The sequence below is a fragment of the Pan paniscus genome, chromosome 12 (genome assembly GCF_029289425.2).
Source record: "Pan paniscus chromosome 12, NHGRI_mPanPan1-v2.0_pri, whole genome shotgun sequence".
Taxonomy (NCBI): domain Eukaryota; kingdom Metazoa; phylum Chordata; class Mammalia; order Primates; family Hominidae; genus Pan; species Pan paniscus.
In genome coordinates, this window is record NC_073261.2 from 87,858,941 (window position 1) to 87,875,789 (window position 16,849).

A 16,849-nucleotide genomic window follows, 5' to 3' on the forward strand; every position below is an offset into this window, starting at 1 on the left:
GGCTGGCTATTATTTTTAAGAGTGCCTCCTAAAAAGCCTCTTTGGAAACTCTGGGTGCATTGGCAATGTGTGTTGCCTAAAGGGCTTTTCTGTAGGATGATTAGATGGTGGACCAGCTTTATTATTGGGGAACCCTGTAATGTCAGAGCCTGAAGGCCTTTTCTCTGGGACTATCCAGTTTCTCCAGAGGATTGATTAGGTTTGGTGGTGGTGGGGCACGGGGTGGGGGTAGGTACATGCTTGGTTACTGGCATTTTGAGAGCAGGAAAGGGACATGCCTGACATGTTCACAGTTCAGTACATAGTCTCTTACATGAAACTACAGTTTTCAGCTCTGTAACTCATTTTGTCCTGCATGTGGCTTAATCTTCAAGTTCAGAGACTGCTGGGTTAATCAGAATATGAACCTCCATTCTCTTTTGGGGTAGTGAGCAGAGAGGGGTCTGGCTGCTTGAGAGTTGTTGAGGAGACTGGAAGTCCAACCATTTCCCACACATGTAGCCCTCCAATCTTAATAATCTTGGAGTCACAGCTTCACTTCTACCTTCTGTGGCTCTTGCTGCCTGCAAGCACTGAGACTCTTTACAGCTCATTACTCATTGAAATTCCCCGCCAAGATGCTTAGATTTCCACTTCCTCTATCCTATTAAGTCTTTTTTACTTCTCCATTCACTTTCCATCTTCCCTAAGTTTGTTGAATATTCTTTGTTCTTGTTTCTTCTCCAACTTGTTGCTGGGGGCTAAAACCTCTTTTCTGTGTATTCCTTTACTATTGTGTCACTGGTGTTTGGGAGGAGGCACAGAAGTGTGGTCACTGTACCATGTTTTCCTTCCTTTTTCTAGTTAACTTTATTTTGAATCCCAGAATGTATGGTAGTGAGCATTTATCCTAGTCTGTTTTATGTTGCTGTAATGGAATATAACAGACTAGGTAATTTATAAAGAAAATGAATTTATTTCTTATAGTTCTGAAGGCTGAGAAGTCCAATGTTGGGGGGTCTGCATCTTATGAGGGCCTTCTTGCTGTGTTATAACCATGGCAGAAGGGCAAGCAAGCACACAGGACAAACAGACAGGATGGGGGCCAAACTTATCTATTTATCAGGAGCCCACTCCTGAGATAACATTTTTTTCAGGGCCTAATCATATCTTAAAGACTCCACCTCTTAATACTGTTACAATGGCAAATTAAGTTTCCAACACATGAATATTGGGAAACAGATTCAAACCATAGTAGCATCCCAATAGTTGGCTGTAGGAATGAAAACCTCTGAGAAGAATTGAATAGTTCAGCGGATTGTGGCAGGAGCTCAAATCACTTATTGGTGAAATAAATCCTACCCAAACAGGTAGGATTCCAAAAGAGGAATTCCAAAAGAGGAATTTATTGTTTCACTAAAGTGGGTGGTTCAAGTTGAATGGACACTTTTGATCTAAAGGAGAAATTCAGAGCGTGAATCTATTATGTAGGAGGAAGAAAAGCTCCTTAGGTTAGTTAGTAGAAGTTAAATCAGTAAATTCAGGGCAAAGTGAACCTGTCAGCCAGAAGTTTTAGAAAGGGAGAGAAAGCAAGGACACAAATTGGCAGCAATTGCAGAATGTTTATGTGAAAACAAATGCAAAGGGAGCCAAGAATCCATGGGAATTTCACCTGGTATGATTCAAGTTCCATTCAAGTTGTGGTGTGCTGTTTGCTCCCCTTCCAGTTCTGACAATAGAACACCCTCTTTATGATAATGACAAAGACCACATTGAATAAAGTAAACAACAATTAGGGGCAAAACTATAGGTGGTCTAGCTAACTGAACCTTGGGGGACTATCTGGAGTGGAGCTTTGAAAGTGATTTGTGCCACCGATAAAATAATAATATTGGCTGGGTGCACCGTGCCTGACACCTGTAATCCCAGCACTTTGGGAGGCCAAGGTGGGCGGATTGCATGAGCTCAGGAGTTTGAGACCAGCCTGGGCAACATGATGAAACCCTGCCTCTACAAAAAATACAAAAAAATTAGCCAGGCAAGGTGGTGTGCACCTGTAGTCCCAGCTATTTGGCGGGCTGAGGTGGGAAGATCACTTGCACCCAGGAGGTGGAGGCTGCAGTGAGCCGAGATCGTGCCACTGCGCTCCAGCCTGGGCAACGAAGTGAGACCCTGTCTAAAATAAAATAAAATAAAATAAATAGAAGAATAATATCAGAAGGAAAATAATTTATGTTACATAAAAAGGTTTAGTTAGACTCTGCAGGCTTGATAGTGATTGTAGGTACTTCCAACTGTTGTCTCTCGCCCTGACTTTGGTCAAAGTTAACAAAGACAGTGAATTGTGTGTTTGTGTATTCTTATTGTCCCACCAATTGTTTTGTTGGCACCACTGCCTGGAAGAAACCCCAGGAACCCAGAACTGGGAAATGCTGGGAGTCTCTACTCCTGATGACCTTGGGAAACTGGTCTGGATTGGAGCAATGAAGCCTACTGTTCCTGAGTGGATGGTAGGAGAAAAAAAGAGTCAATGTGGAACCAGCTTCAGACAGAACTGGGATCCAGGGGCTCAGATGATGTCTTTAGGGCTGTTTTTCTGTCTCCTAGCTCTGCTTACCTCTTGCAGCTTCATTCTGAGCTTCTCCAATCCCAGACTCCTATGTTCTTAGCTTAGTAAATCTGGTAAAAAGAGCCAGTCTTTCCCAATAGCTCTGACAAAAAACTCCTGGGGTTGATTCTGATATGTTCTACTTGGTCACATATATCTCTCTGGAACAACCAAGCAGACTAGGGAAATGGGGAACTCTGGTTGGCTTTGTCGGGTCACTTGCCTACTCTTGTGATAATGGCTGTGTAGCCCCAAGTGAGAGTTCAGCTCCAGCTGAGACACATGGATCGGGTTCCTCACAGGAAAGAGAGTTCTATCACAAGAAGGAGGAACCTGGCTATTAAAAATGAGAGCTGTCCATTACAGGTTCACTTACCACCGATGGATTAGAATCTTGCCCTTGTGTGCTGGCTAGCATAGCCCCTAACACAGATCACCTCATTCAATATAAAACATTCTAAACTTTCAGAATGGACACAGAACTGATTTGTTCTATGTAGCTTTAAGTGAACTTTAATTCAGAGTAATGATCATAGTACCTGCAGAAGTGATGCTATTACACTGTTACTTCATAGCTTCATAATATTAACTTGACAATCTGGTAACTGTGACCACGGCAGTGGCCAATGGTGGAGGAATACTTTTAGAGTCGGGGATGTGTCTCTATTGGTTTGCAGTGCCCAGCCTACTTTGAGCTAGCCTTCATCTCACTGTCCTTCATTATCAAAAGTTTTTGATCCACTTATTGGAATTTTTTGTCCATTGAAAAATAATTTAATGATGAGTGCTTATGTAAATTATACCTAAAAATGTCTACCTATGAGAAAATAGAATTTGCTTTACATCTTATTTATAGCGAACTTTTATGAAATACTTATTTTTAAAGTGAGGGACACCTGTGAAATATAAAACTGGGAATTGGTGGGGTATTTTTTTTTTTTGTAAATCAGAGGTAGTTGGAATGTTCCCATACCTAGTCAACCCATGGAAACCAAATAAAGTCATAATAACACTAAATGCCTAACTGAAAGGTTTCAATAACTTCCCCTCACAAAATCTCCACCAGTTAATCTGGGAGTTGTGAGCAAGTTTCCGGTATGTCCTTAGGAACAAGTCTGCTCATGTTCCTATGAAGGTCCAGTCTCCTGGCAGAAGTCCCTTGTTCCAAATCTGTTGGATGGAGGTGCTGGCCCTGTTGATGGGGCCCTTCCTGTAATTTCTGATTTTCTGCTGCCCTGTGCTTCACAGCACTTGGTGGACTGCTTTGCTCCCACTGTGTAGAAATGAAGGCAACGCCTCCAGCCCACTCTATCCTTTATTACCTGGGTCTCAATGCTGTACATGCTGAATCTGACAATATGGCATGAGAAAGTTCCTTTGTCTTCTAACACTGATCTTCATGAAGACCTAATTGGGTCCACAGGACCAAATGGGTTGGGGTAGAGTAAAGGTGGAAGAGCGAGAGGCCATGTTTTTCTCTCCACTCTCTTGAGATTCTTGCTCATAGCCTTTTACCTTTTCCTTTCTTCCTCAGCCTCCAAATTCCCCCAAGCCTCCAGGCTTAGCTCTCCAAGTCAAGCATCAAATACCCCTGCACTTATTTATGGAATCACATATATGCCTCAGAACAGGAAAGGGTGATTGTCAACCATCTACATCTGCCTCTCTGGCAAGGTTTAGGCACTGGGTTACCCACTTCTCAGATATATTGCTTTGTAGAATAATATTATTGAGACTTTCTAAAACAGTTTAAAATCACCTGTTCTACCAGAGCAAGGAATAGAATGGCTATTTGAATATTGACAATTTTATTCTTTCCCAACCCTACAGTGTTAGAGTAGCCTACACTCTTTGTTCTATATTACCTACTTATGTTACTCAGCACATGTTCACAACTGAAGCTCTATTTCTTGTGCTCAAATTCACTAAATGAGAGAATGAACATGGTAGAACATTCTGCGAATGTTAGACGCTGTAATCCTTAATACATTTTTAAAAATAAAATTGAGAATTGTCAAAATATTTTAAGTAACTTTCCCATTGACGCCAAACATACATTAAATTCTTACTCAAATCCAGTGTTGGGTAGCAGTGATGGAATAATTCTGAATTCATTTTTTTCTTATACCAAATTTCCTTAGAAATTCTTTCTGATTTTGAGCAAGCTCCAAGAAGCATTCTGCAGAATAAGAATTATGGTTAGTACTAATGAGTCATTCTGTCCTTCTCCATCTGAATCACATATCAGTTCTGGCCTTATGGGTTTTTAAAAAATGATTTTGCAATCCTCTAAATAAAGTTTCCTTTGATGTCATTATAATGGGAGATTAAAATTATCTCTAATAATGAAACTATATAATAACTTTTAAAGATTAAAACTCCTTAGAAGAGTTTGTGACTCACAACAGTACTCAATTTTAACCTGTAATATTTTTATTGCAAAAATATTAAAGAGGATGTTTAAAAACTTCAATGACTTCATCATCCTATTAGAAATGCCTTTTTAATTTTTCCAAATTTCCTCCCAGCTTTCTCCACATATGCACACATTTTTACATAGCTGTGATCATAGAGTATAACCCATGGTTCTCAACTTGGGGTGATTTTGCTACCTGTGGGGAGTTGGGAATGTTTGGAGACATTTTTGATTGTCACTACTGAGGATGGGTGGCGCTAGTGGTATCCAGGGGGCAGGGGTCAAGGGTGCTGGTAAACATTCTACAATGTACAGCTCCCTCTCAGCAAAGAATTATCTGGACCAAAATGTCAATGGTGCCAAGGTTGGGAAGCCCTGGTACACATGGTCACACTTTTAAAAAATTAGACTTTTCAGGCCAGGTGCGGTGGCTCATGCCTGTAATCCCAGCACTATGGGAGGCCGAGATGGGTGGATCATTTGAGGTTGGGAGTTCGAGACCAGCGTGACCAACACAGTGAAACCCAGTCTCTACTTTAAAAAAAGCAAAATTAACTGAGCATGCTGGTGCATGCCTGTATCCCAGTTACTTGGAAGGCTGAGGCAGGAGAATCACTTGAACCCAGGAGGCGGGGGTTGCAGTGAGCCATGATCGTGGTGCCACTGCACTCCAGCCTGGGCAACAAGAGCGAAACTCCACCTCAGAAAAAAAAGAAAAAAGAAAAATTAGACTTTTCAAAACTTTCCATCAAATAATAAATTGTTTTTTATTGTCACGAGTCTTATAATTACCCCTCAGTATATCTAGTTGACAATCATAATTTATCTAATGATTTCTTGACTCTTAGATGTCATAGATAATATTGTGAACATCTCTATGCATATGACTTCTATATTGGTTTGGACTAAACTTCAATTCTCCTGAGTAAAATTACTTTGACAAAGGATATTATCATTTTTATGGCTCTTATACTTGGTATGGGGATCTTATTAACTTTGGTAAAACGCATTTGTTATTAATAATTTATCAGAGAGAGTTAAAGTCTGCCTTTGACTATAGCTTCTAATGCTATTGTTTTGTAAGTGGGAAGTAATGGCACTGGGGGAGGATTCTAGCTGATGGTTTTAGCTTTTGAATAATGATGTCATTTCACATTGCAGGGAGGATATCTCTTTACCCTCATTTGTGTTACCCACTGTGTCTGAAATCTCACATAAGTCTGTGGAAGAAAAAAGATATAACCATCTGCCTTAGCCTTCTTTAAGATATGAGTCCTTGGAATGGACACAGAGCGGGTTGGGACTGTGTCTTATTTATTCTTTTATCAGGGCCCACCACAGTGTCAGGTTGAAATGTTTATCATAAATGTTTGTTGAATGTAGGAGAGGTAACACATGAAGTGACTGAATGTAGCTGACTTTACTGGGGCAGATGACAGCAGAGGAAGCTGTGTTTTCCCATAAAATTATTGTTTTGTGGCAATGTTGTAGGACCCACAGGTTTGTATGCCCGATCCACAGTAACAGGCCAGTTACACTGAGACAGCAAGGTTTGCAGCAGAGGGTTTAATGATCACAGGGCGCCGAGTGAGGAGATGGGAGGAGAACTTCGAATCCATCCCTCCCAGGAGTTCTGGGCTGGGGCTTTTAAGGTGATCATGGAGGCTGAGGGGCTGGAAAGTTGGAGTTGTTGATTGGTCAAGGTAAGGGGAATAAAATCATCAGGATGTAAAAACTGAATTCCTTGGTGAGTGAGCTCCTGGGGGTTCCTTCAGACCAGCTGATGTCAGTAGTGTTGTTGATACGTGGGACCAAAAAGAATATATCAAATGTAAAACTAAACATTTAATAATGTTCCAGTTGTTATCTATTGAGGAGTTAAGGGGAACTAAAGTCTTGTAACAAGTTCTATGTGATTCTGAGGCAATAGCACCAAGCAACCATGAGGAAGCAGTCAGAGAGCAGCTGGCCTCATGATTAATGCTGAATGGGCGGTGAGCTTGGTTTATTTTTGTTTCTTCCCCTCCCTCCTTCCCTGATTAATTTTATAAAGTTTATAGGGATGGCTTCAGGAACACATGAAAATCATCGTGTTTCGATTTGTTCTTACAGTCATCATTATACTTAGTGATTTAAAGACTGTTGCTTTTGCTATCAGACTCTGCTAGAAATATTTGCTAACATTGGTGGTGGAAGCCAAGATATCAAAAGTCTGGGCCGGGCACGGTGGCTCACGCCTGTAATCCCAGCACTTTCTGAGGCCAAGGTGGGTGGATCACCTGAGGTCAGGAGTTCAAGACCAGACTGGCTAACATGGTGAAACCCTGCCTCTACTAAAATACAAAAATTAGCCACGCACAGTGTTAGGCACCTGTAATCCCAGCTACTCTGGAGGCTGAGGCAGGAGAATCACTTGAATCTAGGAGGCGGAGGTTGCAGTGAGCCAAGATAGCGCCACTGCACTCCAGCCTGGATGACGGAGCGAGGCTCTGTCTCAAAAAACAAAACAAAACAAAAAAAGTCTGGGGGCAAATACATGGCTCTTTTTCTCAGCCAGGATGAAAAAACACTCTCTAGGAAGATAACATTGTTTTTTGTTTAATTTGTATTTTTAGTAGAGACAGGGTTTCACCGTTTTAGCCAGGATGGTCTCAATCTCCTGACCTCGTGATCCGCCCGCGTGCTCTGCCTTCCTCGGCCTCCCAAAGTGTTGGGATTACAGGCATGAGCCACCGTGCCCAGCCCTGCTTTTTGTTTAATTTAACAGGGATACAAAGACATTAACAAATTAAGGAATTGATGGGTTTTTAAAAACCAGAGAATAGGCCGGGCATGGTGGTTCACGCCTGTAATCCCAGCACTTCGGGAGGCCGAGGCAGGTGGATCACATTAGGTCAGGAGTTCAAGACCAGCCTGACCAACATGGCGAAACCCCGTCTCTACTAAAAATACAAAAAATTAGCTAGGCGTGTTGGCAGGTGCCTGTAATCCCAGCTACTTGGGAGGCTAAGGCGGGAGAATTGCTTGAACCCTGGAGGTGGAGGTTACAGTGAGCCGAGATCGCACCGCTGCACTCCAGCCTGGGTGACAGAGAAAGACTCTGTCTCAAAAAACAAACAAACAAAGAAAAAAACAGAGAATAAGTATACGTAGCACAAAACTTGAAAAAAAAATAACAAAATAAAACAGAAAATAAATGTATGTAGCACAAAACCTGAAAAGTATAAAAGAATACAGTCTAGAGAAAACAAAGCTGTAGTTTCCAGCAATCCGTCTAGTTTCCCCCTCTGCAGACTTACCAGAGATATGTTATGTATTGGCTAACGATGGCCATATCAACAGATCCCAAAATAAGGTACACAAGCATAATAGAAGTTTGTCTCTCTTAGATAACAGTCTGGAAGTGTGAGGTCCAGGCTGGGGTGGCACTTCTCAGTAAAAATCCTCCAGGTACCCTGTGCCTTCCATCTTGCTTCTCTGCCATCAGTTATAGTGTTGTGCATGGTGGAAGCTAACTCAGTGCCACCTCTATACTCCTGCATGTAGGAAGGAGAAAGAGAGGATGTGGAGGGCAAACAACATTTTTGAAGCAAGTGATGCAGAAGATGGACCTATCATTTCTGTTCGTATTCCACTGGCAAGAACTTTGTCACATGACCACACCTAGCTGCAAGGAAGGGTGGGAGATGTAGCCTCCGTGTGGTCAAATGCCCAGCTGAAAACTCTATTACTGCAGAAGAAGTCTGGTGGGCGTAGGGGGTTGGGGCATGAGGGAACTGATTTTGTAGTTGTGCGTGTCTAAGAAAGAGAAACAATTCTTTCACAATGTGTCAAGGATGTCACAGGGATTATGAATCATTGAATCTGCCCCAGTATTGAACTATGATGGCTGGCATGTCACAGCTGCCTCCAAAGATTTCTCCAAAATGCCAGGAAGTAAATAAATAGCAATAGATAGAGACCTGATGCTCCAATCCATTTAATTTCTAGATAATTTGTCTATTTGACCCATTGTTCTCTTTTTTATATTTGAATCTCAAAGACTGGGGTTTGACAATCTGGAGGTCCATAGGCAATCATCCTTCTCCACTACAAGACTGGACAGAGTTAATGTTTTAAAGTTGTGAAGTAGATGAAATTTGTTTTTGGTGATTTCAGCTTTCTTCACTCATTTTTTTTCTTCTGGCGTCTTCCTTCCCTGGGAAGGGCATCTCACCACACAGTGCCCTTGTGGTGCCGCAGCCATTCAGAATGCCACACCACAGTGCACATAGGATCCCTCAACACATAAGGCTGTGGCTACAAAATTCTCTCTCTTCTTTTCTCACCCAATAATTATTTCCCTCTAGTGCCCCACCACTAGCTGGATGATGGGGTGGAAATGCTGTTGCTTGTGAAAATAACTCAATCTGACTAGGTAGAACTATTTTGCCTTCCCTAGTTTAAAAGAACTTGAGTTTTGTCTTACTGTATACAGGACCAAAAACAAAAATTATGGGCCGGGCGCGGTGGCTCATGCCTGTAATCCCAGCACTTTGGGAGGCTGAGGCAGGATAATTGCTTGAACCCGGGAGACAGAGGTTGCAGTGAGCCAAGATCCAGCCTGGGTGCCAGAGCGAGACTCCATCTCAAAAAACAATAACAAAAACACCAAAAATTATGTCTAAATTGCAGATATACACATTAGTATTCATGCAGAAGCATTTCCAATAATCGTTTTTGTACATTTCACTTATTTTTCTGTAAAAAACATTGCACTATGGAAACAGTCAAGATTAGCTTTTTCTCTTCTCTCTTCCTGTGGTCATTTTGGTGCCAGTTGCAGAGTAGCTGAAGCCATCTTAGAGACTTTGCTTTCAGACTGAGATAAAATGGTGTATTAGTACCTTCTTCTTCACACTGAAATCTTATAATAAATTCTTATAATAAGAGTTGATTTGGTAATATGTTAGTTGATCATTGCGATCTTTAGTTCTCTTAATTTGTTGCAAGAATAATTTTTTTTTCAATTTCTGCTACTAATAAAAGATTCTAAAAAGAGCACACATGTTGGCCAATTGGCCAAGACTCCTACAGAGACTAGTAAGCCAACATTGCATCCCTAGACTCTCTTGCAGCTATTATTACTTAAGCTTCAACAATCAGAGCCTCTATGTAAGATCTGGAAGGCTGTTTCTGCTGCTAGGCTTGGCTTTGGGTGCGTTTTTTTTCTTCTATAACAATGGTTCTGGAGGTTCCAGTGTTCACTTATTAGTTTCCTGAATATCAGGAAACATGGGGTGGTGCATCTACTTTGCCAGTGCAGATTATAGTTGGTATGGTGTGATTCTGGAGCTGGCTATGGAAGTGGCAGCTTCCTGATCGTGATGGCTTCCAGACTGTGGTATGGTGGCGTAGTGCTGGAGCACTCAGCTTCACAATGAGCAACAGCACCGCTCTTTTGGTTTCCCAGTTCTGAGTTATGGTTTTGTGAGTCACTCCATTAATAGTTTCAGTTCTTTAAGTGCTTTAGTACTTCTAGCTTAAACTAACCAGACTGGATTCTGTTCTTTGCAACTGAACTTTGGCTGATAATAGTCTGCTCTATTTGTTTTCAGGATCACTCATGTATTCATTGATCTTTTAGCAAATATTGATTGAGGGCCTTCTTATAAATAGGTGGCGAGATATATTTTTTTCCAGAGATGTAAAACAATGGTTTTAGTTCACACAAATTATAGGTTGCTTAAAAAGTTATATTTCTAGGGCTGGGCACGGTGGCTCACGTCTGTAATCTGAGCACTTTGGGAGGCAGAGGTGGGAAGATCACTTGAGGTCAAGAGTTCAAGACCAGCCTGGCCAACATGGTTAAACTCTGTCTCTACTAAAAATACAAATATTAGCTGGATGTGGTGATGGGTGCCTGTAGTCCCAGCTACTCAGTAGGCTGAGGCATGAAAATCACTTGAACCCAGGAGGTGGAGGTTGCAGTGAGCCAAGATTGTGCCACTGTACTGGAGCCTGGGCAATGGAGCAAGACCCAGTCTCAAAAAAAAAAAAAAAAAAAAAAAGAAAAGGTTATATTTCTAGGAAAGTATTTCCGTCTAAAAAAGGCAGAAAAATCTAAAGTCCCAATTCCAATGTAGTTACCATAGATAGTTCATATGTCCTTATTGGTATAGTGAAAAGAAGATCGGAATTTAGAGACAAAAGATTAGTCTTTCTGAACTTCACCTGCCAAATGGAGACAGTAAGGACCTTCCCTGTTAGCTTATATAGTTTCTGTGAGAATCAAATTAAGCAATGTTTGTGATACTGCTTTGTACATAGTAAAGTGCTACACAATGCTGGTTATTTATTTGTAGTTAGTAATTATAGTAACTTTATTCTCTAAAGTTTTCTACATCAGATGGTTACAATAGCACATTCAAATAAAACTATGTTTTGTTTGCCTAATTCTTCAATTAAGGGCAAATTCTTATTTTTTTAATTTAATTTAATTTTAATTTTAAGCTCTGGGATACACGTGCAGGATGTGCAGGTTTGTTACATAGGCAAACATGTGGCATGGTGGTTTGCTGCACCCATCAACCCATCACCTAGGCATTAAGCCCTGCATGCATTAGCTATTTATCCTGATGCTCTCCCTTCCCCTGCCCAAATTCTGATTTTTATATAATGATGTGCTTACAGGTAAATCAGAGAGTAATTACTCACTTTGTAAAGGAATTTCACTTTTGAAAATATTCACAATAGGAAAGTTTTTGTTAAAATGCTTCTCTCACATTTATTACAATTGGCTGATTTATAAATTTAAATCATATGCATTTTGGTACATCAAGTGCACAAAACAAGCCATATCTATGCAGTTATTTGAAAAATGGAATTATATTTTTAAGATGATTTCATTTCAAATATGGGTGAGGAGCAAATCATATTATAGATCAGTCTTTTGAGACATCTTCATAGACATAATTTGCAAAGCTGACATGCTTTGTTTCATGTGCTTCTTTTTCTTGAGGCAGAGAAAGAAAAGCTTAGTTTAGATCAACAAACATCTAGCCAGGCAATGTTCTAGGTGCTGAAGACACAAAGATGAATGAGATCAGTCCAGTCCAATCCTGTGCAACGAGGTAGCCACTTTTATGTGGCTATTGATCACTTAAAGTGTGGCTAGCATGACTGATATGGTTTGGGCTGTGTCCCCACCCAAATCTCAACTTGAATTGTGTCTCCCAGAATTCCTATGTGTTGTGGGAGGGACCCAGGGGGAGGTAATTGAATCATAGGGGCCAGTTTTCCCCGTGTTATTCTCTTTCTCCCTCTTTTTTTTTTTTTTTTTTGAGACAGAGTCTCACTTTATCACCCAGACTGTAGTGCAATGGTGTGATCCCGGCTTACTGCAACCTCTGCCTCCCAGGTTCAAGCAATTCTCCTGCCTCAGTCTCCTGAGTAGCTGGGATTACAGGTGCAGGCCACCATGCCCAGCTACTTTTGTATTTTTAGTAGAGATGTGGTTTCACCATGTTAGCCAGGCTGGTCTTGAACTCCCGACCTCATGTGATCTGTCTGCCTTGGCCTCCCAAAATGCTGGGATTACTGGCAGGAGACACCATGCCTGACCCCATGCTATTCTTATGATACTGAATAAGTCTCACGAGATCTGATGGGTTTATAAGGGGTTTCCACTTTTGCTTCTTCCTCATTATCTCTTGCCGCCACCATGTAAGAAGTGCCTTTCACCTCCCACCATGATTCTGAGGCCTCACCAGCCATGTGGAACTGTAAGTCCAATTAAACCTCTTTTTCTTCTCAGTCTTGGGTATGTCTTTATTAGCAGTGTGAAAATGGACTAATACAGTGACTTATTAATTTTCTGGATTTAGGGGTGAGGGTGAGGAAAGTACTGTAATAGTTTTGGAAAGTAAATAGCAACAAGGGAAACAATGATACAATTCTGTTTAAAATATGTCCTATTGATTCAAATGTTCCCTAACATATTCAGAATGTAAAGACATCGCCTGCTTCAGAAAGCTGAAGATAGGGAGGGTGAAAAAACTGAGGTCTAACAAACCTACTGCATGTGTGATCTTTAGCATCCGTTGTCCTTTTTATAGTAGTCTCAGTATCAAAGATCAGGAAAGGATGAGCGAATTAGTGAACTTGCTTACAAAGGAAACTTCTTTGATGGGGTGAGATGCACCCTTCCCAAGGTATTTTTAATTTGCTCAAATTAAAAGAGACAGAAAAGAAGAGTTGGGAGCTTAAAATTGAATTATTTTTCTTTAGGAGAAACAAAACAATAGAATATTCTGTGAAATAATTGGGAATGATCAATAGCACTTAATATCTTTTTGTTGTTAAGTATGAGCAATTATTTGTTAATTTTATCCATATTTTCATATGCAAGGTGAATTTCATTTGGCAAATTCTATTTACCCTCAACTGTGGACAGAAATGCTATCATTTTGTTCTTTATTAAATTATAATGTATTAAAATTATTTTTAAAATGTCTAAAGCAATATCAAGTCACACAAGTCAGAGGGAAAAGTGAAAATAATTTAAATATTATTTCTAAGACTGAGGTCAAATGGCTGTAACCAATAACAAGAACCTGAATTGGCTGGGCGTGGTGGCTCACGCCTGTAATCCCAGCACTTTGGGAGGCTGAGGCGGGCAGATCACGAAGTCAGGAGATCGAGACCATCCTGGCTGACACGGTGAAACCCCGTCTCTACTAAAAATACAAAAAATTAGCCAGGCTTGGTGGCGGGCACCTGTAGTCCCAGCTACTCGGGAGGCTGAGGCAGGAGAATGGCGTGAACCCGGGAGGTGGAGCTTGCAGTGAGCCAAGATGGCGCCACTGCACTCCAGCCTGAGCGACAGAGCGAGACTCTGTCTCAAAAAACAAAAAAACCCTGAATTTTACCTCTCATTATCGGGTATATGAGTGAGTACTTCTAAGGTTAATCTTTTATTTTTGCAGATTTATCATAATTTTTTTTTAAAGAGGTCAAACACTGTGGCAGCTGGATTCCCAGAGCAGCTGTGCATGACAGCTGATAGAGTAGACCACTGTGGTTACACTCGACTACATCTTGAGCTAATAGTGCTTGAGGCATTTCCTGCAGAGTGCATCCTCCTGGAACTGCGGCTTCTTTTGACCATAACTAAGCAAATATAGGTTGAATTAAAGGGGCTAGTTTCAGCAACAGTGCCACAGTACTCTTTCTCAGTGATCTCTGTCAAACAAGTGGCATCGTCAGAAATAGTGCACTGTGGATTTAACAAAACTTCATAGAAACTAACTGATTTGTCTCTGAATAGCTGGATTTCATGTTAAGTATGTTGTCTTAATCATAACACACCTCTATGGCTCTAATCCTTTGGAAGTGTGACTCACAATAAGATGTGCATGAAGGTTTTACTGGACTTTAACAGGAGTTGAGGCAGGAAACAAAAGTTTTGCATATTCAATGAAATGGCAGCAATATTGGAAATTGAGTTTGGGTATGAAAAACTTGTAATTTGCATCTTTAGTTATTCAAATAATGCATCCATCAGAAAATGGTGACACTTTTCACATAATTTCTGGGCTTTTTCTACAGAAATTAAGTTGAAGGCTAGGCACAGTGGCTCATGCCTGTAATCCCAGCACTTTGGGAGGCTGAGGTGGGTGGATTGCATGAGGCCAGGAGTTCACAACCAGTCTGGCCGACATGGTGAAACCCCATCTCTACTAAAAGTACAAAAATTAACCAGACATGGTGGCACAAGCCTGTAATCTTAGCTACTTCGGAGGCTGAGGCACAAGAATCAGGAGGCGGAGGTTGCAGTGAGCCTAGATCATGCCACTGCACTCCAGCCTGGGTGACAGAGCAAGACCCTGTCTAAAAAAAATAAAAATAAAAAAAGTAAAAAATTAACACTAAAACAGTGCATTATATTTGTAATTTCCTGTGGAAGTAAATTGAATTTCCTTATACAAATGCAAATGATGAAAACTATAACCTATTCAATCCTTCCCAGGATTATAGCTACATAAACCCAGGTATAAATTAGTGAATGAAGCTGAGTTCAGTGGCTCATGCCTGTGATCCCAATGCTTTGGGAAGCTAAGGCAGGAGGATCTTTTGAGCCCAGGAGTTTGAGACCAGCCTGGGCAATATAGTGAGACTCCTGTCTCTACCAACAACAACAAAAAAAATAGCTGGGTGTGGTGGTATGTGCCTGTGGCCCCAGCTACTTGGGAGGCTGGGGTTGGGAGGATTGCTTGAGCTCAGGAGGTAGATGCTACAGTGAGCTATGATTGCGCTACTGCACTCCACAGCCTGGGCAGCAGAGTGAGATCCTGTCTCAAATAAAGAAATAAATAAAAAGGAGAAATTAGTGAATGAATTAGCATCATTATATAATAAGTGACTATAAATTAGATCTGTATGTCCATGGTAATAAATAACACAATAATTAAATCATCAGTCTTCTGATGACGAGTACTGGCTCTGGAACCCGATTGCTTGGGTTCCAGTCCTGGCTTTTCAATTTATTAACTGCAGCTCTAGGGCAGGTTTCCTTTTTTTTCTTTTCTTTTTTTTGAAACAGGGTTTCACTCCAACACCCAGGCTGGAGTGTAGTGGTGCAATCATGGCTCACTGCAGCCTGGACCTCCCTGGGCTCAGGCAATCCTCCCACCTCATCCTCCTGAGTGGCTGAGATTACAGGCACGCACCACCATTCCAGGCTAATTTTTACAATTTTTGTAGAAACAGGGTCTTGCCACGTTGCCTAGGCTGGTCTCAAACTCCTGGGCTCAAGTGATCTGTGTGCCTCTGCCTCCCTCTGTGCCCAGCCTAAGGCAGGTTTCTTAATCTCCCCTAGACTGTTTCTTTAATTGTATACTGGGAAGAGTAATAATAATGCTTCTGGTAGAAGGCTTCTGTCAGAATTTATTGACAAAACCCTTTCAGTGGTTAGCACAGTGACTGGCACATTAAATGTGGCTATTAATTATTGTATATGTATTATTACATATGGATGCTTGTAGCCTATCTCTTGGGTATGAGCCTTGTTTCCACAACTTGATTGCGAGCTTTGAGAGGGCAGGGACCAGCTCACATAGTCCTCTCATCACCTAGCACAATGTCTTAAAAATTTAATAGGTCAGTAACGAGATTTAAAACTAAAGGGCAATTTGAGGCTGGATTGATTATAAAGGCCCTTGACTCTCAATTTCCCTAGGCCTGCCCTAAGCCTGTCTCCTACTCGAGTATAGCCGGAGTCCCCTTTGAGCTGTGGCAATGGGAGCTCTTGGCTGCTGCCTACTTGACAGCAGCCAATTCAATCAAATGTTCAGAAAATAGTCAAAGGTCTGAAGCCGTAATGCATGAGAGGTTCCAGACAGTCATGGCATTTAGGAGCTGTTTCTGCTTTTCTTAGGTATTTCTGGCTACTGGGCAGTGTGTAATTTCTTTGTCTCACCTAAGTGAAATAATGTAGAGTATAATTTATGTCCTCTCTCTTTAGCTCCTCATGCCCTGGTGATGAGCTAGCTAGTATTTTCCTTATCAAAGGACCTACTGTCACTGTCTGAACAACTCATCTGCAACAAGCTCACATTTCACCCATGGTTAACGAACTGACTGATGTCCTTTAAAAATGCTTTCTAAGTTTTACTCCTTCAATATTTTTTTTTTTTACTCAACTGGGCTACTTACAAAAAGAACAAAGTTTAATACTGGTACATATTGAATTCCACCTGCTGTTTGTGAACGCTGAGCACAGCAGCCCTAGGTTTGGCAAGGCTGGATTTCCTTACCCATTGGTGTGAGAGTTGCATTGTAATGTGGTATAATCCATAGGTTGAATG